The following is a 23,826-nucleotide window of genomic DNA, read 5'->3' on the forward strand; positions in this document are numbered from 1 at the left end:
TTCTGGCTGCAGCCCTGTCAGGATGGAGTAATCTGTCCTCTTCCGCTCCCCGCATGACTTCAATTCCAGTGGGGGGAGCTGCCGCTGCTGTGGCGATGCATGCAGGGAGCACGGGGCCATCTGCCTCTGTGCACCGACCCCCCCCCTCCGAGGCCCTACTGTTACAGTGTTCAACCGATCCCATCACCACACAGCAAGTGCCCCATGCTGCCCTGTGCCCACAGTGACAGGCCTGACTGGCACCGCTGTGGAGGAGGAGGAGAGAGCCAGACCGAATTCAACTCAGGTGACACCACATACAGGAGAGACACCGGGCGGCCACCTTAACCCCTACACTGCTGGGGGGAGCACAGTGTTCTTGCACTCTGCACGAATTTACTATCCCAGGCACTTTTCATTCTAATGTCACCCTGCAATAGGAGGGGCCCTGGACTAGAGGTAGCTGTCTTTCTACGGAGGGGCTCCTGGACTGAAGATAGTAGTCTATGGAGGGGCCCCTGAACTGGAGGTAGTAGTCTCTTTATGTAGGGCATCCATAGAGAGACTGCTACCTCCAGTCCAGGGGCCCCTTCATAAAGAGATTGCTACCTCCAGCTCAGGGGCACCTTCATTAAGCAATTGCCACCTCCAGTCCAGGGGCCTCTCCATAGAAAGACTGCCGCGTTCAGTCAAGGGGCCCCTCCACAGAAAGATTGCCTTGTTAACCACTAGCAACCAATCAGTGAGTGGTGATGATGTGCAGTAACCTCTAGCAACCAATCAGTGAACAGTAGTGATGTGCAGTAGCCTCCAGCAGCCAGTGAGTGGTAAGATTGTACAGTAACCTCTAGCAACCGATCAGTGAACGATAATGATATTCTGTAACCTCTGGTAACCAGTCACAATCGCTGTCTGATCTGCTGAAGTAAATGGATTTTGAGTCTAGCTGCTATTTATGGAATGTCTCAGAGCAGGTGGAGAGCGAAATTGCAAGTGGGGAGGTCAGGGCCCAGAAAAAAAAAAATAAAAAAATGTTTGCCCAGGGTGTTGTCTCAGCCAATGAGCAGACAGAGACCGGGGACAGCCGAGGCTGTTATGCACATTGCTGGATCTTGATTGGACTCAGGTAAGTATTGAGGGGGCTGGGGGCACTGCTGCACACAAAAGGTTTTTTACCTTCATGCATGAAGGTAAAAAACCTTGAGCCTGTACAACTGCTTTAATATAAAAAATATATTTGAGATAATTTCTTCTTTTCTATACTGTGTTTTGGAACATAAAAATCCCCACTGTCCCTTCTGGGATGGTGGGAATTTTCTATTACCGTACTTACACTATAGGGGATCATGCCATGCTATACCAAGGTCCCCCACCCATTTTAAAATAAATAAAAACATGTTATACTCACCTGCTCTGAGCAAACAAATTGCACCGAATGGCCCCCGAACCTCCTCTTCTGGGGTCCCCAGTTGGCACTCTTCACTCTTCTCTGACAGCATTCACGCGCCCCAAGCTGGGCTGTGTGTCCATAGACACACAGCGAGGTATGACCTCAACCCCTGTCCCCTCCTCATAGGATTTGACTGACAGCAATGGCTCCTACTGCTCTCAGCCAAGCTTGAGGGGGGAGAGAGAGAACAGATGAGATGGTTGGGCACAGTGCTAGATCAATACAGTTAAGCATTTAGGGAGGGGGGGGGGGATGGAGAAACAGCAACTGGAAGATTTTTTTTCCTTAATGCATTAAAGTGTTACTAAATCCACAACAGTAAAATCAGTCTGTATATGCAGTAAAGCGTGCTTGTTATACTCACTGTGGAACCTAAGGGGTTAATCCTCTGCATTGTGTAAAAAGGCTGTTTGATCCTTTCTTCTCTGCCCCTCCTCTTGTTGAAATGACCAACTGATACAGACTGAATCCGTAGTCACATGCATATGCTCAGTTTGGTGTGTATTGCTAGAGAGGTTTTTTTTCTTTGGAGAGTGCATGTGATCAGCACAGGGCCAATCAGCACTGTCCAGACAGAGGTCAGGGGGTTTCACCTCCTCCAAGAGCAGAAAGAAAACTCCTTCTACAAGCTTTAACCAGTGCTCTGCTGAAGTCACAAGACTGCTCTAACTGCTTATGAGAAAAGGTATTTAGCAGTTTATATTTACTAAAATAATTGCATTTCCATGTTCTGTGTACTGTGGGAGACCAGATATAGTGAATGCAGGGTCCTGGGTTTAGTAACACTTTAAGGTGAAAACCTTTTTGACTTTGGAAACACTTTAATGTGCCATAACATCAAAGGTAGTGTAAAGGGGACCAAATGCAAAAGCATTTATCCTTCGGGCCTAGCATCCTGACCTTAAAGTAAGCTACCCCTACCCACATGTTCTCCCATCCTGGAGAACATTTCATATCTCAAAGTTGCACAGGGAAGAATTTGCAGATTAGCATTTGTAAATATTCATCTTAATATTGTCTTGAATGCAAAAGCTTCTCACCAACACTCTGCAAAAGTAGAGTTACAAGAGGCAGAAGTACTTGTATCAGCAGCAATAGGGTAGTAAAGATTAATAAAATACACACAACACTGACTACTGAACCTAGTTCACCCAGATTGGTTGGAAATCTCTTTTACTGAAGATACATACAAAACTACCAAATCTAACTTAAGACTATTCTACCATGAAACCAGATATAAGATTCATCTATAGCAGGAGAAAAACCCAGACTGTGTACTATATGTCCACATCCCAGCAAATGTGCAACTATTATCAGAATATGTAGTCATGGACTTTGTGTGGACATTTAGAAGATAAACTGAGTACCGTAAAAACAACTTTATTATTTACCATTAAAAATCTATTACACAACATTAAAAATTACTCTCCACATAGAGGTTCACAACATGCAAAGATTCCTATTACAGTTCAGATGTGGACTTCACGCGTTTCATGGAGCCTTCTTCGGGAGACCATGTGACAGAATCAGTATACAGGAACCCACAGCTAATCTTTAACTGTGGACTGCAGACAAGGCAATTTGCTTTATACCCTTTTTCTTCAGTTCACAGCATTGTTGCGATGAAAAAAATTAGGACGTATTACTTTCTTTCACCACGGTGGGTGGTAATGCACATCGCAATGTGCTGCAATGTTTAACCCCTTCACGCCTGAGGGTAAAATAAATCTAAATGACTAAGCACAATTTTGCAACATTGACATGTTTTAATAAAATCGTACATATCATCACAACTACTTTGCACATCCAGGTGAATTATACAGCATTTTTTTTCAGGACAAATTGGGCTTTCATTTGGTGGTAAATGGTAATGGATATCCCCTGATTTTTTTTTATTATGAAAGGAAAACTGGCCCAAACTATTAAAAAAATTTTTTTTTTTTTATTAAGCTGTGTGTTTCTTGTTACTACCATAACCTACCACCAAAGAACAACCCAAAATAAATTCTCCAGCTCTTGACGATTGCAGCGATACCATATATGTGTATGTTATTTGTTGTTTGTACCCGTAGTACAGCCCAGAAACAATAGTGCGCATTTTGTTTTTGTCTTTTTTTTAATCTAAAACACTGACACCAATTTTTTTTTTTTTAATCCTGACCTTTGACCCTGACCTTGACCCAAACAATTACCCTGCCACTGAACTAGATCAAACCTTGATCTAAGTATTTTTTCTTTTATTTTTTAATATTTATATATTTTTTTTTTTTTACAAAATTTTTTTTTCTTTCTATGCCAAGAGTTCGAGAGATACAACGTAGCTCTCTCTTCCATTCATAGAGAGAGAAAAAAAAACAAGGGGGCCGAGCTGCACAGTGACTGATCACTGTGATAGCCAATCAGAGGCTATCACAGCGATCATGTGACCCGGAATCAGGAGTCCTGGGTCTCGATTGTTAGTACGGGACCTGGGGCTCTCAGTGACACCACGGTCTTTGTGCTGGGAGCGCGCAGTGCGGCGCGCTCCCAGCACAAAGACAAGTACGCAAATATGCGGCCCCGTGTAAAAAAGCCCAGTTCCGTGAGGCCGCATATTTGTGTGATGTCGGCGTCAAGGGTTAAAGATGCGGGAAGTATCATTCTGGCATTTCCAATAAACTTGGGGGGGGGGGGGGGGGGGAGAAAAAAAAAAAAAAAAAAAAAAAAGGTAAAAAGCGCATCATAGCTCCCTGCTCACAGCGCACACCAGTGTCCATGTGTTGTAGCTGAGTGCTGGTGTGGACCAGCCCTAACGCGGGACGAATGGACCCCGTGCCTGTGACACGCAGGGAAGAAGTCCCTGCACTTCTCTGGAAAACGCAGCCCGTACGGGAACCTCAGTTCCCAGTACTGTTGCATTTTCCAGTGCTGGCGGCGTGCCTTTAGAAATAATGTCTGCATTCCTTTGTGCGGGTGGTGCGACTGCACAGATTTTTGTGTGGATCTGCAGCGGCACCACCCGCACAGATGAGAACCTAGGGTAATAGGGTAATATCAGCCAGTAGGGTAGACTGGAATGTAGCATGTACATCTCTGTGAACCCCTATGCGGAGAGTAATTTTTAATGTTGTGTAACAGATTTTTAATGGTACATAATAAGGTTTTTACAGTACTCAGGCATATGTCCCTGAACGCATAGAGCCCTAAATGCGAGTACCACTCAGTACAGTTCTGCCCCATCCAGCCGCAGCATATTTCAGCTTACCAAGCAAGCATCAGGGCTTGACGTTGCACCTGTGCCTCCTGGGTGCATTAAAACACCAGGAGGCCCCATGTGCAAAGGGCCCAAAAGAAGAAATGTTTATGGAATATGATTTAGAATTTTTTTAAAGTACTGAAGGCACAGGAAACAAGACAGCAAAGGAGGTTCCCCCCTTTAGGGTAAGTTCACCTTTAGTAACATGCTACACTCAGCATCTAGGGTGTAACCTGTCACTAAACCACCTGCAGCCAACCCGATTCTGCATTATGATAGTGGGCTGGGGATCCTCTTTCACACCCAGTGTCACAGTTCAAACAAATCCCAGCCACGTGAGGCTCCATCCACACAGTCACGGCATTCATTCATAGAGTTCTGTGAATGGATGAACCACAATTACTCTCAGCCATTGCAGCAGATGGATTGTAGTTCTCAGAGAGCATCCTCGTATTTCAGTGATCTTCCTGGACATCAGTACCTGTCCACCCATATCAGCGGTCTAGGAAGACAGCTCTACCGACAGTCTGCAGGAGCCTGACATTGCACCCGTGATCTGCTGATCACAGGTGCAATGCTGGTATTGACACAGAATTAATGTAAATGCAGTTTTTCAGGGCAATTACTTTTTGTAAAAATACACCCTGAAGTGTTAAACTTGTGGGCACAGTAGAAGTACCCTAGGGCTTACATAGTACCCTAAAAACTATTAGTGTACTGTATGCGAAGAACAACAGACTTCCTGCTCACTGGCTCCAGCCATGGCCTTCCCACCTCCTGGGCTGGTTAGTGCAGAATTATGGACTCCTATTAAAAAAATTGCTGCAACACTTTATTCTAAAGCCATCAGCACTTACAGTTTTCTCTTACTCATCCTGCAAAGTCTCAACAATACCCGATAAACCTGTCAGTGAAATCTGGAAAAAGTGGAACTTTAGTCAGAAAATTAAGTCCTGCTAGATCACATCAGGCTGGCCCCTTTTGCAGGTAGAGTTATGTAAAACATTAAAAATAAGTACCTATACTGTGTAAAATCCAGTAATACAAGGTCTCACTGTCTGCACATGTTCAGTTGCTGCCTATTTTTAAGCACTGTGCCAAACATGTATAGGCCGATCTGCTAACAGCCTAAAGATTTACTGCTGCTCAGGGGCTCTGGGCTTCAGCAAAACAGCAGCCTCCAGAAAGAAGAAACAGGAACAATGTTGGAGGCCGTTTACAGCATGCACTTATTTTGGTAGCATAAACATTAATGTATGTTGCTTGTTAAAGAACATTCTTTTTTATAAAGTTGTTATGGGTAAAGTTCCACTTTAATGCAGCTTCCTGTGATGCTGTGGCAATGATGCTTGGCTGCTCCTAAATTGAGAAATGGAATCTTGAATGGAAAAAGTACTTATGTGTTATGTTGGGGAAGTGGAGTCTATTATGTTATGAGGGAATTAACAAAAAGCATCTGAGAAAAATTCTATCTTGACTGGTGCAGTTGCCCATAGCAACCAATCTGCTTCTTATCTTTCACTTTATTCCACACAGTTTAGAAAATGAAATATAGAGAGAAAGTTTATTCAATAAAAATAAAAAAAATGCGACTAGGTAGGCTTTTTATTACAGAAGGGACATAATGTCTCTTCTGCACTAAAGTATTCTTACCTGCCTGTTGACACATATGTACACAGTGTATGATTTTAGCATCTGCCGAGATTAACTCCCCCGCATGCACAGCAGTTACATAATCTTGGCCTGGCAAATCAACAAGGCCGACAAATGAAACCAACTGGCTGAAGTCAGTGGCCGGCAGGGAGCTCCTGGACACCACACCGCCTTAATGGAGGCAAGTATAGTTCCACTTTAAAGGCCAATTGGAGAGTGCTGGTGACTTCCAGCAACAGGGTATCCCAGATGTCACCAGCGCCTTGCAGGTAGTTCTTGGAGCTGAACAGCAAGATTTTGGAAAAGTTGTTGAAGCAGAACTCGTCAAAATTCTTATTTTTTTTTTATCATGCAGTGGGACTGTGCCCCCACTGCACGGATCAGATGCATTTTTTTCTAGGGGTGAGAACTAAGCTCATGCTCACCTGGCCCGCCAATCCTATGGAAAACTGTGCTCCCCCATGGTCCAGCGGTGGATTGTTCCTGCTTATGGAGCATGCATTGAGTGTGTGGACGTCAGGAACAGTCAATTTACAAGACCGCTGGACCATGGGGGGGCAGAGCAGGAGCCAAAAGGACCAGTCTTATGCAGGGAGGATTGGCGTGCAGGGATGATTGAAGTGTCAGGTGAGTATATCTTTGGCGTCCTCTTCCCTAGAGCAAAACGAGCATTTAAAAGCCCCACTGCACAAGCAAAGAAAAAAAATTCCTGGAATTCTGCTTTAACATGACGTTACTCAGCAACAACTAAACAATCAAGTCATGCTGGATCTCAGGTGCATGCACAAGAACTGGTGGCCTGGCCCAAGGAAGTAAAAGCTGGGCAACAGTGTCCAAATGGTTAGCACTTCTGCCTGGCAGTACTAGGGTTGTTAGTTCAAATCCCAACCACAGCACCACCTGCCTGGAGTTTGCATGTTCTCCCCGTGCCTGCGTGGATCTCCTCTGGGTACTCCAGTTTCCTCCCACACTCCAAAGACATCCTGTCTAAATTGGCCCTAGTACTTGAATGTAAGTTAGGGACCTTAGATTGTACACTCCTTGAGGGTTAGGGACCGATGTGAATGTACAATATACTGTATATATGTAACACGCTGTGTATATTGACAGCCCTATATAAGTACCTGTAATAAATAATAAAAGCTGGCCACTGTTGATGCAATTATTTAAGAGACAGCCGGGTCTAATATAGTGTGGGGTGTATAGACCTACTTAATCTTGAATATAAAAGAAAGATGCAAGTAACCATAAGCTTGTTGCCATATTTGCACCAGAAAATGTATTACCGCCGTTAGCTGAGGGGAAGGTCTGCTTTATACACCAACCCTGTATTCCTTAGCCAGTTTAATACCGGGCACTTTCATCTCCTTCTTGCCCAGGCCAATTTTCAGCACTTTTGCTCTTTGAATGACTATTGCGTTGGTCATGCCACACTGTATCCATATGAAATTTTAATCATTTTTTCCACACAAATTCAGTTTTTGGTGGTATTTAATCTCCACTGGGATTATTTTTTGCTATATAAATTAAAAATGTTTTCTTCATTTTTGTTATAAAATTCTGCAAATAAATCTTTCTTGATAAATTTAGGCTAAAAATGTATTCTGCTGCATCTCTTTGGTGAAAATAACCCAAATCAGTGTATATTATTCAGTCTATAGGAAAGTTATAGTTTAAAAACTATGATATATATCTGAAAAGCGATCATTCGTGATGTACTGCCAGCCTCATTTCTTGAGGCCCAAAAATTGCATGACAGTACAAAAAATTCCCAAATGACCCCTTTTTGGAAAATAGACAGTCCAAGGCATTTAGTAAGAGGAATGGCAAGGTTTTTGAAGATGTAATTTTTTTATCATAATTTTTTGGAAAAATTAGAAATTTAAAAAAAATATTTTTCACCAGTGCAGTACAGCATCATCATTTAACTGGTGTGTCGGTGATCAGGGACACCCACTGGCGGCAATATGTTAAAAAAAACAAAAACATTGTTTTCATTTTGTTTTCCTATTTTTTATTTTTTTTTAAACACACTGTGACCAGAGCAATATAATGTTACCCTAGTTTGTTTCACATTATGATTGCTTATACCAGCGAATATTACTGGTACAAGCAACCATTTTTACTGAATTAAATTAATTCATTCAGTGTGTATTGTTGTGATTAGCTGTGACAGCAAATCACATGGTACAGATGGGCTGTGATTGACCCTGTCTGTACCATGTGATCAATCACAGCTGGCAACATAATTGTACACAACGAATGGCATGAATCATAGCCATTCATTGTTTACAATTTATCATGATCTTCTGTGATTGATCACAGCAATCACATGGTACTGGCCCAGTACAGTGATCAGTGGACACAGTCGGTGACAGATTGAGCAAGGAGCATTCTGGGAGAAGGTCATATGAGGCCCACCTGGAACAATGAAAGTTAAACAACTTTAAAGCAGAACTATACTCACCTTTGCTCCAGTGCTGTGGTTTCCCGAATCTCACTCACTGACATCTTCAACTGGTCTTTTGGGTTCTGCTTTTCGGCTGTTTTGGTTGGCCAGGCTGAGATGATGTCACTTTCATGCAGTTCATCCATCTCAACAGATGCCGAGTTTGTACACTAATCCGAAGAGGAACTTCATTACCCCATCTCTTACCTTTTATGCTGAGAAATCTACAAACCCTCCCCCCCCCCCCCAAAAAACAAAAAATAAAAAAACAAAAAACACACATACCCATACACTCAGTGGCTTTCTGTAAGGATTAGCTGTGCCATTACTACATTCCACGCCGCTATCTTCTTCCGTGATGTCATATTGGGGGATTATCTATTTCAGATTTTTGCTGCCAGTCTCCTGATGACAGGCATGCAGCGTCATTATGGGGCTCCCAGACAGTACTGGGAACAGAAAGTTTTCCCCCTGATAAAAAGTTGTTGTGTAGTAGAATAACCCACAGCCCCGTGGGATGTGTGACATGGGTATCCCAGGAGTCTGTGGGCAGGAGAAACATGCTTGCCCAGGTGAGAATACAGAAAAAGCAGCAGAGAATTACTCCAAAAAGAGGAAATATACATTTAAAAAAAACAGATTTTGAGAAAGGAATAGGGGGAATGGGATGAGATGGTGAAAGGGGGCCAGGAAGGATGAAGGTCCAGTTTAAACTGCAACTTCATTCTCTCAATCAACATTGACTATTTTTAATCCTTATAAAGCCAGCATTAGTAAATAGATAGGAAAGTAGATTATATTTACTTGTTTAAAAAAATTTTTTTTTTTACATTCCTTCAGTTGCCTAGGTCAAAACGATGGGGGGGGGGGGGGATTTATCAAAGTGATTTCTTAAAATAAAGCATAGATGGGTGGGTGAGTTTGTTGTGATTAGAGATCCACTTTAATTAAAGCAGTATTAAACCCAAAAATGTAATAATGTAATGTATTGCAGCTTACCAATCAGATGTGATGGCTGCATTTTTTTTTTCACTTTTCCCCCTTTGTTTTCAGCTGGTGATCTGGGCACTAACACATCTTCTGTATTAGAGTGCCCCCACTCTGGATGAAGGAGCACAAGTGGCACCCTTGGAAAGCAAAATTCTCAGTCTGTCTAGGAAGAATTTTAGATGCAGATTTAGATACACTAACAAACAAAAAAACAAAAAAAAGCCAAACTCCAGCTCACACTTTATTAATTACAGCAACAGTTATTTTTCTTTTGGGATAAATAAAAGCTGATCATTGTAAGTACCCCTGTCAGTAGTCAATGGTTTGTCTCATCTCTATAACGAATACATTCGCAGAAGAGATTGTTCTTTTGAAGAACAACTGATCTGCTGGCCAGATCACCAGGTGAAATTAAAGGAAAGAAAGCCTAAAAAGAAAACTAATGCAGCCATCACAGCTAAGAACAGGTAAGCAGCAATATAAAACTAATACAGCTAAGAACAGGTAAGCTGCAAGAAAATAAATGTTTGCCTTTTGGTTTAATACTGCTTTACAATACAAGGAAAAATGGCATACAACATTCTATATTTTTTTCTCTGAAACATCTACATGATTGAATAATCAGCACAGACATTAATAAGTCCCCCCCCTCCCCGTTTTTCAAGCATTGTTCTTCCTTGTCACCACTTCCCATGCTTGCCACCAGGACTTCTCCAGAGCTGCTCCCATTCTCTGAAACTCCCTTCCCCAATGTATCCAACTATCTCCTACTCCACCTAGCAACTGTATACATATATTTTTCCAACAGCCTATCCCCCACAGTGATTACCTTTTGTATGAATTGACCCTCCCTCTTAGATTCTAGGCTCTACAATTGCAGGGCCCTCTGATCCCTCCTGTATTCATTTGTATGGTAATTGTACAGTCTGCCTTTACATTGTAAAGTGCAGCATAATCTGTTGGTGCTATAGAAACCCTGAATAATAATAATAGATCTCCTAGGGGGTTAATAAGCACGCAATGGGGAGAGTGCAAAATCTGGTGCAACTCTACATACAAACCAATCAGCTTCCAGGTTTTATTGTCAAAGCCTAATTGAACAAGTTGAAGGTAGAAGCTGATTGGCTGCCATGCACAGCTGCCCAGATTCTCCAGTTTTAATAAAATCTCCCCCTATATCATTGTACCACGTGTGTCCCTTGCAGCACTTCTTGGCCCCCCATGTTCTGACTGATGACAGGCTATCCCCTCAGTCCAGCCCCGGTCTATTCCTATCACCGAGCAGTCATTGTGCTCCCAATAAGCACCTCGTGATCTCCTCTGCTAACAGAATGGAGCTACTTACTGCTCACGTCTGATATTACTGTATCAGCTGCGTCCTCCTGCCCCTGCAAAGTTCACTGACCGGCATGGGAGGAAAAGGAAGGACTCATCCCCGCCCTCCTCCAGTAAAGAAAAGCTGCGATTGGAGAACGAAATGAATGAAGCGACCGTGAGCCAATAGGGAGCCACTCAGGGCAGCCCAGGTACACGCCCTCCTTAGCTTTTTTTCGCCGCTCCCTTCTATTGGAGAATGATTGATGACTGACGGAGCCAAAGACCAATAATACGAGGAATTCTGAACACAGTGAGCTGCCATTGGCCAGTCTGTAGATGTTGGGCATTCTGTAATGCAGTAGGAAGCAACAGCTGACAGGCCAACAAAAGAGGCAGATGGGGTGGATGGGGACTGAGTCATGTAAGTGTCCATGTTGTGTATGTGTGTCAGTGATCATCCGATGGGGTGTTGTCAGCATACACAGGCAATGTGCTGGGCTGTCTGTCTATAGGTGTACTCTGATGAGCAGGCAGGGGGTGGGATCATCAGATCACATTACAATGGTGTCAATGTGCTGTCACTCATCACAGGGTGAGATGCCTCTGATGGAAGCTGTTCTGTATAGGATTGTTGGGTCAGTAGCTCAGACTGTATCTGGATGAGAAATACTGAACTGTCACCTACATGATAATGATCCTCTGATGCTGTGACTTGTGGTATTCCTTGTGTACTGGATGTGTACAGAGATTGTCATCAGTACACACAGTGATGGGAATGAGTCCAATGTCACTTTGAAGGTCCATAAACAGGAAATCAGCAGCCATGCCCACATGTCCTGCCCAGCACACTGCATGTGCTTTGTTCTTTGTGTAGGTGGCCATCTGTAGGCATGTGATGGCTTTCTGATGAATGGATCTCTGATGTTTCATTCTAGTCCATGGAAAGCCATTCTGTTGTGTCCATGGCGCTTCTCAGATATAACTTCAAGGCTGAGTTCACCTTTCCCAGAATATAGCCTAAGCAGGCAAGGGGGCCCCAGGAGATATTACAAATCTGTGCCGCTTTTTAAAATGATAATTAAAGCCGAATGCCACTTTCTCAATGAACTATTTTAAATCCTTATTTTTCTAGCATTAGTAAATAGATGGGAAAATATATCATGTTTACATGTTATAAACTTTTTTTTTTACATTTCTTCAATTACCTCCTGGTTTCTGGCCTAGGCAAATGGTAGCATACATTCTCCACTCCTCGCAAGACCTCCTACTCTCTAGCTCCCTTGTCTCCTCCTCCCATGCTCATCTCCAGGACTTCTCCAGAGCTTCCCCCATCCTCTGGAACTCTCTACCCCAATATATCAGACTATCGCCTACTCTGCTCACTTTTAGGTGATCTCTGAAAACCTATCTCTTCAGGGAAGCCTATCCTGCCCTCAGCTAATAATGGAATCTTCTACTCCTCCTACCAGTCCACCCCCCACAGTTACTACCTTTTGTACCACTTGCCCCTCCCTCCTAGATTGTAAGCTCCAAGGAGCAGGGCCCTCCTATCCCTCTTGTATTGAACTGTATTGTTACTGTATTGTCTCCCATTATATTGTAAAGTGCTGAGCAAACTGTTGGCGCTATATAAATCCTGTATAATAATAATACATCCTAGGAGTCTTCAGGAGGGGAAGAGTGGCGCTAAGCACAACCTCCTGCCTGTATGCCTGAGGTAAGGGTAGATAGATGCGCATTTGCAGTGCGTTTCTGAACTACGTGGCAAACTTATATTTTCTGTGCGCTTTGTTGCACTTTATGGAAACGCCAAATAAGAATGCGGCCTAAAACACATATGTTGTGGTTCACCATAATAAAGACAGTGGGGATTTATCAAAACTGGAGCAGACTTTTAACTTTGTTCAGTTAAAGGATAAGTTCACCTTTTGGACAAAAATAATAAATGCTAGAGATGCACTGAAATTTCATTGGCCGAACCCATTGAACGATCCCGGCGTTGGACATAGAGATAAAAGAAGGAAAGATGGCTTCCACTCATCTCTATGCTCTTGGAGGACCGGAGCAACGTCATCCCATCACTTCCGGTTCTGGCGCCCTGTAAACCAGGCCATTGTTTTTTTTTTAAAAGCACTAGATCAATGCTTTTTTTGAATCTAATGCTTTACATTGTAGAGGAGAGATGTGGGGTCTTATTGATCCCATATCTCTCCATAAAGAGGACCTGTCACTGGTTATTTCTATAACAAGGGATGCATGCATTCCTTGTGATAGGAATAAAAGTGATTACAAACATATATTTTTTTTTTTAAAGGGATAGTGTAAAAAAAAAACCAAACAAACAAAAAAAAAGTTTAAAGTGCCCCAGTGCTCGCGTGAGTGTGGGAGGAATCCGGAGTACCCAGGGGAAACCCACACAGGCACAGGGAGAACATGTAAACTCCAGGCACGTGGTGCTGTGGTTGGGTCTTGAATCAACGACCCTAGTACTGCCACATGGAAGTGCTAACCATTTAGCCAATGTGTTGCCCCAATTGACCAGATCACCTTCTTCTACATGTTTGCTGTGTCCCCCACATGGCTTCTCGCAAACTGCAAACAGGACTTCTTATGGCTCTCTTTTATTAATGGCTTTCTTCTTGCCACTCTTCCATAAAGGCCAGATGTGTGGAGTGCACGGCTAATAGTTGTCCTGTGGACAGATTATCCCACCTGAGCTGTGGATCTCTAAAGCTCCTCCACAGTTACCATAGGCCTCTTGGCTGCTTCTCTGATTAATGCTCTCCTTGCCCGGCCTGTCAATTTAGGTGGATGGCCACGTCTTGGTAGGTTTGTAGTTGTGCCATACTCTTTCCACTTTCGGATGATGGATTGAACAGTGCTCTGTGAGATGTTCAAAGCTTGGAATATTTTTTTTATAACCTAACCCTGCTTTAAACTTCTTCACAACTTTATCCCTGACCTGTCTGGTGTGTTCTTCATGATGCTGTTTGTTCACTAATGTTCTCTAACAAACCTCTGAGGGCTTCACAGAACAGCTGTATTTATATGGAGATTAAATTACACACAGGTGGACTCTATTTACTAATAAGGTGACTTCTGAAGGCAGTTGGTTCCACTAGATTTTAGTTATGGGTATCAGTAAAAGGGGCTGAATACAAATGTATGCCACACGTTTCAGATATTTATTTGAAAAATGTTTTTAAACCATTTTATCATTTTCCTTCTACTTCACAATTATGTGCCACTTTGTGTTGGTCTATCACATAAAATCCCAATAAAATAAATTTAAGTTTTTTGGTTGTAACACGACAACATGGGGACAATTTCAAGGGTATGAAGGCACTGTAACATCTGGAACGAGTTCCTGCTCTTCAGCTTTTGCCTCATTGCATGTTCCAGTTCTGTTGGGCAGGACTTGTTACAGGTGCCCTTGCCACTCTGTGTCCTGTCATACCAAGTCATCAACCTCAGGGGGGACAGGACAGAAGCGTTAGGGAGAGCCCTCTCATCAGCTCAGCCTCTACCAAGCACATGGCAAGTTGGATGGAGAACAGTCAGCTGAACAATGACTGCAACCACAAGCTGCAGTCACTGTTTGGTAATCAGAATACAATTGCTGGCAATGGGATATTCACACATCCATACTGATATGAAGGAACATTTAGTGCTTCCCTTGCCACCCAGTATGCAATGCTAGTGTTTGTGCATGGACTTAGTCACTGGTTGCTCAGTTACTGGGGTGGGAAGGAGAATGCTAAGGCCTGTGCAGAAGGTACACAGGAATGTCAGCTCTAGTGGCGGAATAGCTTGTGAAAGGCCAGTAAATTCACATTATGGTTGATGCTTGAGCAAAGTACAGGTTAAAGTGTTACTAAACCCACAACAGTACAAATCAGTATACGCAGTAAAACATGCTTGTTATACTCACTGTCGAACTTAAGGGGTTAATTCTCCGCATTGTGTAAAAAGGATGTTTAATCCTGTCTTCTCTGATCTTCCCCCTTCTTCTACTGTCCCCAATGCATCTACTGATATTGATATTGAAAGGCTCTAAAGAGCCTTTAGAGCAAGCTGCACATGCTCATTTTGGTGTGTATTGTAGAGCTTTTTTTCTTCGGAGAGTGCATGTGACCAGCACAGAGCCAATCATACAGAAGTCAGGGGTTATGCAGCCTTATAAGACAATCAGGGGAGAATGAAAACTCCTCCTACAGGCTTTAACCAGTGCTCTGCTGGACACTAATAAAAGTCACAAGGCTGTTATAACTGCTGATGAGAAATGGTATTTATCAGTTACTAAAATAATTTACAGTTTACTAAAATAATTGCATTTCCATGTTCTGTGTACTGTGGGAGACCAGATATAGTGGATGCAGGGTTCTGGGCTTAGTAACACTTTAATTTTAGGAATGCAGTGACATACTGTACCTATAGTGCAGTGTGGTGAGAAATAAGAAAAAGTTTACATTTCCTCCAGATGGAGATATGGATTGAACCACTTCCCTGTTTTAGTTGCTGAATTGCACATTGTGAACCCAAGTCTCTCCAGATGGCTGTAGAGGTGCGAAGAAGCATTAGTAAAGCGGCATACATATTCTGAGATTTGGACAGCCAGTGTATTAGATTCAGACCAAAGTGAAATGAGCCTGGCTTTCTTTAGCTGAAGCTTATTCATTTTCCTGAACGCTCTCAATCGTCTTTCCTAAATGGTAAAAAGAAAAACTTTTAAGTCACCAAAACTGGAACTATTCAGGTTATGACCTGATAATAAGCAATAAGGACATACAGGATTCCCAGCAGGCACCACCTATATCCTTTTCTTGGATAACCAAATAGCCTAGTACAAATTTAGTTTTGAATTTAAACTTTTATTTCCAGAAAGAAGTTCTAAATATATTTTCAGCTTGCCTATGAATATATTGTGTGATATATGTAGCAAAGTTTATTGTAGCTTCTTAAAGATGTAGGTTGAAATGCAGGGGTGCACTGACAACTCATGGGACCCCCAGGCAATAGGGGATCATGGGGCCCCTGTGTCCTTGCCCAAACTCAAAAAAGCCTATGAAAAAGCTACCAAGGGCATCTCATGGGGCCCCCTACTGACCCCGGGCCCGAGTTTCCAAATGGTCAGTCCGCCCCTGTTAAAATGACTAACTTTGGGCCTGCTGAGCTCTTTCAGAGCCGCATAGATAGACATTGAAATTGTCCGTTATGTTAGGTCTATGGAGATGTTTCAGAATAAGTGCTAAGCTTCTCTGCCTGCTGGGAAATAGGAAATATTCAACCCCAAGTATCTCTTTAGATCGCAATCACGCTTGGTGTAGGCGCATTTTTTTTTTTTTTTATTCGTCACCCCATTTAAATCACCCGGCAACTCATTATTGTAGAAGAGACATGCAATGCCTCTTCTGTAATTAAAAACACTTACCTGCCTGCTTGAATTCTTCTATTGAATGCACACTGAGCAGCAGCAAACAGCTGAGCGTGCATTCTGAAAACACTCCGGCTGTGGCGGAATGACTGATTCCTGTGTGCTGTGGGTACGTGGGATGACGCCATTCCATCACCAATCAAGAGGCTGAAAACCCAGTACCCAGACAAGAAGATGACAACTGCTGAATTGCTGGAGGTGAATATTTCTGAGATTTTCAGCCAGGTAAAAAGGCCCTTAGGCTTGTACCTCTGTAAGTAGCTTATCAAAAATGGAACTTTGAAGAAGATAGTCTTCCTTCAATGATCAAATATTTCTGCATCAAAAGCCATTTCCAATTAAACTTAGTGCTTAAAACCGCTAGTATTAGCCTGAAACCTGATAGTATTTCCAAGCACCAGAGAACGTTCTACATCTGGACAGCTGCACTCCAATAAAGATCCCTTTATTAATTCATAAAAACAATATAATAGGGCAATAAGATATGAGGGGCTGAAAAGGTCATTGTGTTTCACATTATATTAGCACACAATCATGACCAAGCACCAGTTCGTAGTTATGATTCACGTTCTGAAGGCAATAAAACAGACTAATGCTAAGGGGTGGCTATCTAGAGCAGCCTTTCTCAAGCAGGGTGCCCAGGCACCCTGGGGTACCTTGAGGTTTCTCCAGGGGTGCCTTGGCAAAATGTCTAAAAATTGCCCAAAAATTTTATGCAAGCCAGTGGGTGGACAGGCCTTTTAGTTAATAAATTACCTCTAATGTTGGGTGTCCTACAAGTGTGGATGTTGCTGCATTATAAAAACTATTAGAATAGTTTCTCATATTTTAAGAATGGGGTGCCCTTTTAAAATTATGGACAGTCTTGAGGCACCCTATTTTAGAATGGGGTGCCTCAAGACTGTCCATAAGCTTAAAGGGTGCCTTGGGACTACCCATAATTTTTAAAGGGTGCCTTGACTGAAAAAAGGTTGGGAAACACTGCTCTAGAGCCTAGTATGTGGCTTAGGTTGCAGTGGAACTAAACCCATCAATTTAACTAAGACAGTTCATTTCAAGGCATGCCGTGAATGATAACTATCACAGTTACTTGTGCTCTCAACCGAAATGTCAAGCCATCAAATGGCTGATGTCATAACTGATCACATGTGCAGCACCATGATGACTGCAGAACAGGGGCTAAGATAGCACCTTCCTTCAATGTAAAGGATAGCAGAGTTTAGTTCCACTTTATGCCTAGGTTACACTGGACATTAATTATTGAAAAATTGATGATGAAACTACAGTTCTGGGAACCAAGGGTCTCCCACCAAATGGATTTAACCATCATCTACTTGACCTTTAGTATGCCTGTCCTAAGCTGGTTATTCTGTACAGCTACTAGGTCCACTCTCTCCCTCCCCTTCCAAAACCTTATACTATCCCTTCTTCTCCAAGCACCCCAATATCATTTCCCTCACCCCTCCCATTTTTCCAACCTGACATTAAACTCTCCTCTTCCCTATTCTTAGGGTGAGCTATATGTCACCTATTTAATGCTTGATAATACGCTGCCCATTATGTTTTACTATGCTACCCGTGTCCATCTTGACCATGCAACTTTTGTACTCTCTAATGAACAGGAACACAAAAAACCCTGCATCTTGTATTGTACACTAAAATATTCTCCCTCTACTTTCCAAACATTGGGGTTTAGGATTATTTTTATCCAAGACACAATGCATGTATTAATGTATTTTGTTGACTTTTGACATGTGTTTAAATACATAACATAGACTCCATTTGACTTGAGCAGTAAACTTCATTAACAACCCAACACCCCTAAAATGTTACACACAGGACTGTTTTTCAATGCAGTGTAATGGAATGTCTTTGTGTTTGCAGACTACTGAAAAACAGTTTTTGTTTGCACTGGAAAATGCAGCAAATTGCATGCTGATGCATGTGGTATGAAATAGCCCCAACAGAATATAGCTTCTCATTTCAGACACTTTGCATTGCAGAGCTGTTGTTTGTGATATATTCAGTTTTGATAGGCTTGAAAGCTGAGTTCAACTGTCAAATGTTGTCTGGAATGTTGCAACAAAATAAATGGAATTTGTCTTGTGGTGACTTACATAAGGAACCCTTCTCTGCTACTGGCTGTTGCAGTTCTGCAGTGCATGCGATCAAAATATAGCAAACACCAATAAAAATACAACATAATGAATACAACATGTATGGTAGAAATAAAAAGCAGTGACAGCAAATAACTCCACTATAAGTTGGTTAATAATTTCTTCTTCTAGTTAATCAATCATCCTATAATTCTCTTCTCCAAATCTGTAAACACAAAGGGTAGTTCACATAACAGTTTTATTGGGATCATTACTGAGATGTATTGTTGCTTCACTTGCTGTACCCATGCAAGTACTTCTGGGTATCAATTACCATTTGACTCACTCCCATTCCTCTCATGTGACAGCACTGATATTTGGTGATTGGGCAGAGCACTGTTATATGGGGGCAAAAATTCAGCTTTTAGAGGTGGAGATCTACCTGAACAATATGGAACAGATTAGCGCACACATTTTTTTTTATTTTTTTTTAGGGGTTAACGTACAAAGGCTCCAATAAAAAGTAGGGGAGTGAAAGGGACAGGGGTAAGTAATGCAGAGTGCAGGGGTAACACAGAGTACAGGGGTCAGGAGGAAGTAACACAAAAAGTGCAGGGATCAAGAGTAGGGCTGGTCATACATGAGTCATTTACTTTCATTCAACCTGCTGATTAAGTGAAAGAAAATGGCTCTATTCCCCCATTGACGCACTCAATGTGGATGGGGGAATCCCTCCCGCTGTGCCTTTGTATTCTGACAGCAAGGATATTTCCGTGTTGCCAGAAAACACTCATCAACACCACCGTCCATAGCTGGCTTGCACTTATTGAGAGCAAATTTTCCAACAGGCTGGTTGTACACAAGTCAATCGGTGCAACAAGTCTGCTCATACATGTAGCCAGTCCCTGCTGACCTAACTAAATTTTGATCTATGTATGGCTGGCTTAAGTAATGCAGGGGTCAGGAGTAAGCAACGCAGGGTGCAGGGGTCAGGAGTAAGCTACACAGGGTTCAGAAGTTAGTTCCTGCCTTTGTTTATCCCAGTTGATAACAAATGGGTTTTTGTATATGATTAATGTTATCTCACTAAATTCATTCCTTCATCTTACCCTTTGAGCACTTCCTGTCTAATGCACTGAACGCACATTTGTATACCCAGTCCTGCAATCTGCTTCCCTTTCTGCAATGAAAATATAATTTCACATTGTGATATGTGCATTCAGAAGTCAGTTTTGGAAAGAATGTTTATATAAAGCCATCTACCATCTTACATGTCAAAACATTGTGAGTTCAGATGGACTTTATGGTTGAAGAAGTTTGAGTAGCTATGCGGTGAGATGATACATTTAGTCTGTGGTTAATCTCTGCAAATGTTTTATAGTATTTATTTTAAAAGCAATATTTTATTTCCACTTTTAGCCTATATGTTTCTGTAATTCAGTTATCTAATTATAACTTTATTTATATTATCGGTGCTCATAGATTAGGGTTCTGTCGGAGCAGATTCTCCAGCATTTAGTAAGTGATTTATCATTTCTCTTGGACCATCTGCAGGTACCGCTGTTGAGCCTGATGGTTTTTCTCCACTTATATAGTCCAGACGCTGTGCTAAATAAATAGCTGAGATGTGAAATGATCTGTGCCAAATACCATCCCAGTGTAGCTTCTCAGCAAAGTACAAAACAGACCGTCCTCCAGACTTGGAAAAAATTTTGCTTTCAGGTTTGCTGCTTAGAATGGCCGTAGTCAGAAATGGCTTAATTGCAGATGTTACCCAAAGATGGATATAAATTGTGGGAAGGACACATTGCATGGTGTGTGCATGATACAGAGCAGGGACTTGTCTTTTTGGACATATGCCAGAGGCTGCCTCTACAAATGACTGCATTACAGCATGTGTATGGTGAACATGTCAAATCATATATTCATTTCCACATCGCATTTCAAATATTTCTACCTTACTCTTATTTACAGGTAACTGAGCGATCTTGAAGTTTGCAAACTTACTTTGTGAAGGTCCCCATACAGTTACTTTCTTGAACTCGAACACATATTCACTATTCCACACCACAGAGTTTGCTTTCTGAACTACAGAGATGCTAGGAGGAGGAGTTTCAGGAGGCGGACTCAGTACAGAAATGACTGCTGTCAAGCAGCAAGGTACCATGGGGTATGTAGTCCTTAGAAATGGAACGTAAACAGCAGGCGAGAAGCTGTAAAGCATGCGGGGAATCCAGGAAGTTGTGGAAAGAGATGGCTAGGGTAGTGATTACTTGTCGCCCCTTGACACATTCTCCAGCTCTCTAACTGAAAGCCCATATCTCAATATGGCAGAGAGCTAAAGGAAGAGTCTGCAGGAGCCTTGCCTTGCACCTACAATTCTCTGATCACAACTTTGCACCTTTTGTTTTATGCAAACATATCTGTATAATGTAATATATATATATATATATATATATATATCACACACTTTTTTTTTCAGGGGGTGGGGAGGCAAAAGGTCAACCAAGCCTTTTAAAGAAACCCAGAACCCTGCATTCACTATATCCAGTCCCCCACAGTACACAGAACATGGAAATGCAATTATTGTAGTAAATATAAACTGCTAAAATACCTTTTCTCATCAGTCAGAGCAGTCTTGAGACTTCTATCATTGTTCAGCAGAGCACTGGTTACAGCTGTAGGAGGAGCTTTCTTTCTGCTCTAGGTAGATGCAGAACCCCTGACCTCTGTCGAAACAGTGCCCATTGGCCCTGTATGGATCACATGCACTCTCTCAAGAAAAAAAAAACCTCTCTAGCAATAGACACTAAACTGAGCATGTGCAGATCGTCTCCACATGATATATCTTATCAGGAGATAAGAGGGGGGCACTGGAAGAAAGGGAGGGTCAGAGAAGTCTGGATCAGACAGCATTTTTACATAATGCAGAGGATTAACCCCTTAGATTCCACAGTGAGTATAACAAGCATACTTTACTGAATATACAGACTGATTTTACTGTTGTGGATTTAGTAACACTTTAGTATGCTATGGAATAAAGCTATCTGAAATATTAATACGCACGTGTGCAGTGTAATTTTGCAGCCTGGTCATTTGAATGGTCTGCAAAGCACATCAGAATGCAGAAAAAGTAGTGCATGCACTACTTTTAAAAACGAGCAGCACCACATTGCATGGTACTGCACTGCGTTTGCAATCTGCATTTGGGGTACTGCTAACAAGACACAGCTGATCGCAAGCTGTGTCTTGTTAGCAGTACCCCAAATGCGCATTCTAGCGCGGTGCGGTAAACACACACAGAATGTGCCTTTCTCACGCCGTGTGGTGATGTGAACCAGCCCATTCACATCTAAGCAATGAAAAATTGTGATTCTGCCCAGAATTCCAGATCGCACTAAAATTGAGGCAAAACTAAAATTTACCCTAAGAAAAAGCTTATTTTTTTTAAAGTGGTATTATAAACATTTTTTTGGTCAAAATTTATTTTTAGCCCCCAAGTGTATTACTTTATATTTCCCTATATTGACCCTCATTTGCCATGTGTCTGTCTAAGCCTCCATTTTATTGATATCTTTTTGTAGAGTTTCTATATCCTGCTGTGAAGTTATTGCCTTGCTTGGCTTTGGTGGTATCACTGGTTAAGAAAGGTCTTATTTTAGAAATGTTACAGAGGTGAAGGTGGCATGATTTGGACAGTGATTAGATATTTGACTGAAGGTAGACGTCAGGGTCTAGGATTACCCCTAGCACCCTAGCATTAGGGGAGAGAGTGATAGTTGTGCTATAGATCTTGATGAAAAAGTGGGAGGATGGGACATGGGATGGAGGAAATATTGTAAGCACAGTTTTGGAAAGAATGAGTTTTAGAGAATGTTGTGCTATCCATATGGATATGTCAGTAAATTAATATTGCACACAGAGACTGAAGGGGACAACTAAGATGGATATTCCCCTCACTTTAAGAGATTCCTCTAACTTTTTGTTGCACATCTGGGACAGGAAGCAAATGGAAACTTCCCCAACAGTACTCAGATATACATACGCCTTTAAGATAGATTATATAGACAATGCTCAAAAAAACTAAAGAAACACTTTGAAAACACATTAGATCTCAATGGAGAAAAATATGCTGGATATCTATACTGATATGCACTGGGTAATATGTTAGGAACGTAAGGGTGCCTCATCATTTGATGGAAATAAAAATTATCAATAGACATAGTGTACTTCAGCACAATTATACTAGTAAAGCAATCCCTCCTTTAATATTATGCTGCTGCTGACACTATATGTGTTCCCATATATACAGATAAACTTTGACAAGCAGTGCCATGCATTAGGCATGTGCTATGGACCGTGCTAAAAACATATACAGTGCATGCGATTTCTGCCAATCCTCCTTATAAAGTGCATGTTACAACCAATGTGCAAATATCACATATACAAATTAGTCATCTTGCAATTTTTCACTCCCAAATGACTTTGCAAAGTCCTCCTTGTTTAAAATGTAAATATATAATCAAATATTCATGCACATTCCTGCCGTGTTGAAAATCACCCATGCACATTCCTCCTCCACCAACACACATATATACTCTCACCTCCTCTATTTGACCTATATGTATTTAGGTCAAATAGCGCTTTTCCCTTATAACCCGGGTAGGTATGATTTCGTTATTCTCTCCAACCTCCAATGTCCTCCACAATCTAATCCAGATCGATCTTCCTATTCTTTATACAGCGAATCCTCCAAAAATCCAGAAAGAATGCACATCATGGTGTATCTCTTACATCCCCCAATATTTATTAAAAAGTTGGGCCGATGATGTCAAGCCACACAACCGGAAGTTTGCGAGCCACCATCTTGTGAGTGACCAAAGAATGCCGAACTTGGAAAGTGAATACATGCTGTTATAATGCAGTGTCCCAGTTGGGCACCTTTTATGTGGGTGTAATTTATTTTTAATAAATATTGGTGGATGTAAGAGATACACTATGATGTGCATTTGTTCTGGATTTTTGGAGGAGACGCTGTATAAAAAATAGGACGATGAATTCAAAGACATCCTGAAAATCAAAGTGGAAAAAATGATGCAGCAGGCTAGTCTATTTTGCTGAAATTTCATTGCAGCAACTCAAAATGGTACTCAGTAGTTTGTTTGGCTCCCACGTGCTTGTATGCATACCTGACAATGTCGGGGCATGCTCCTAATGAGACGA

At 41.9% G+C, this 23,826-nt stretch overlaps 2 protein-coding genes across 3 annotated transcripts in view; one reads left to right on the forward strand and one right to left on the reverse strand.

The window, feature by feature from the left end:
• Positions 1–11,211, reverse strand: part of KYAT3 (kynurenine aminotransferase 3) — a 70,569-nt gene extending 59,358 nt beyond the window's left edge. The window contains exon 1 of one of the 2 annotated variants that reach the window (XM_089668906.1): positions 11,102–11,211. The gene's annotated coding sequence lies outside the window, so the exon portion shown is untranslated. The remainder of the gene's footprint in view (positions 1–11,101) is intronic. The other variant, XM_089668907.1, reaches the window with a different exon arrangement.
• Positions 11,212–11,416: 205 nt separating this feature from the next.
• LRRC8B (leucine rich repeat containing 8 VRAC subunit B) overlaps positions 11,417–23,826 on the forward strand; it is a 60,172-nt gene continuing 47,762 nt past the window's right edge. Inside the window, exon 1 of the mRNA XM_089668909.1 lies at positions 11,417–11,494. The gene's annotated coding sequence lies outside the window, so the exon portion shown is untranslated. The remainder of the gene's footprint in view (positions 11,495–23,826) is intronic.

This window comes from Staurois parvus, unplaced genomic scaffold (assembly GCF_062004578.1).
Source record: "Staurois parvus isolate SC_StPar_1 unplaced genomic scaffold, SC_StPar_1.0 ptg000066l, whole genome shotgun sequence".
NCBI classification, from domain to species: Eukaryota; Metazoa; Chordata; class Amphibia; order Anura; family Ranidae; genus Staurois; species Staurois parvus.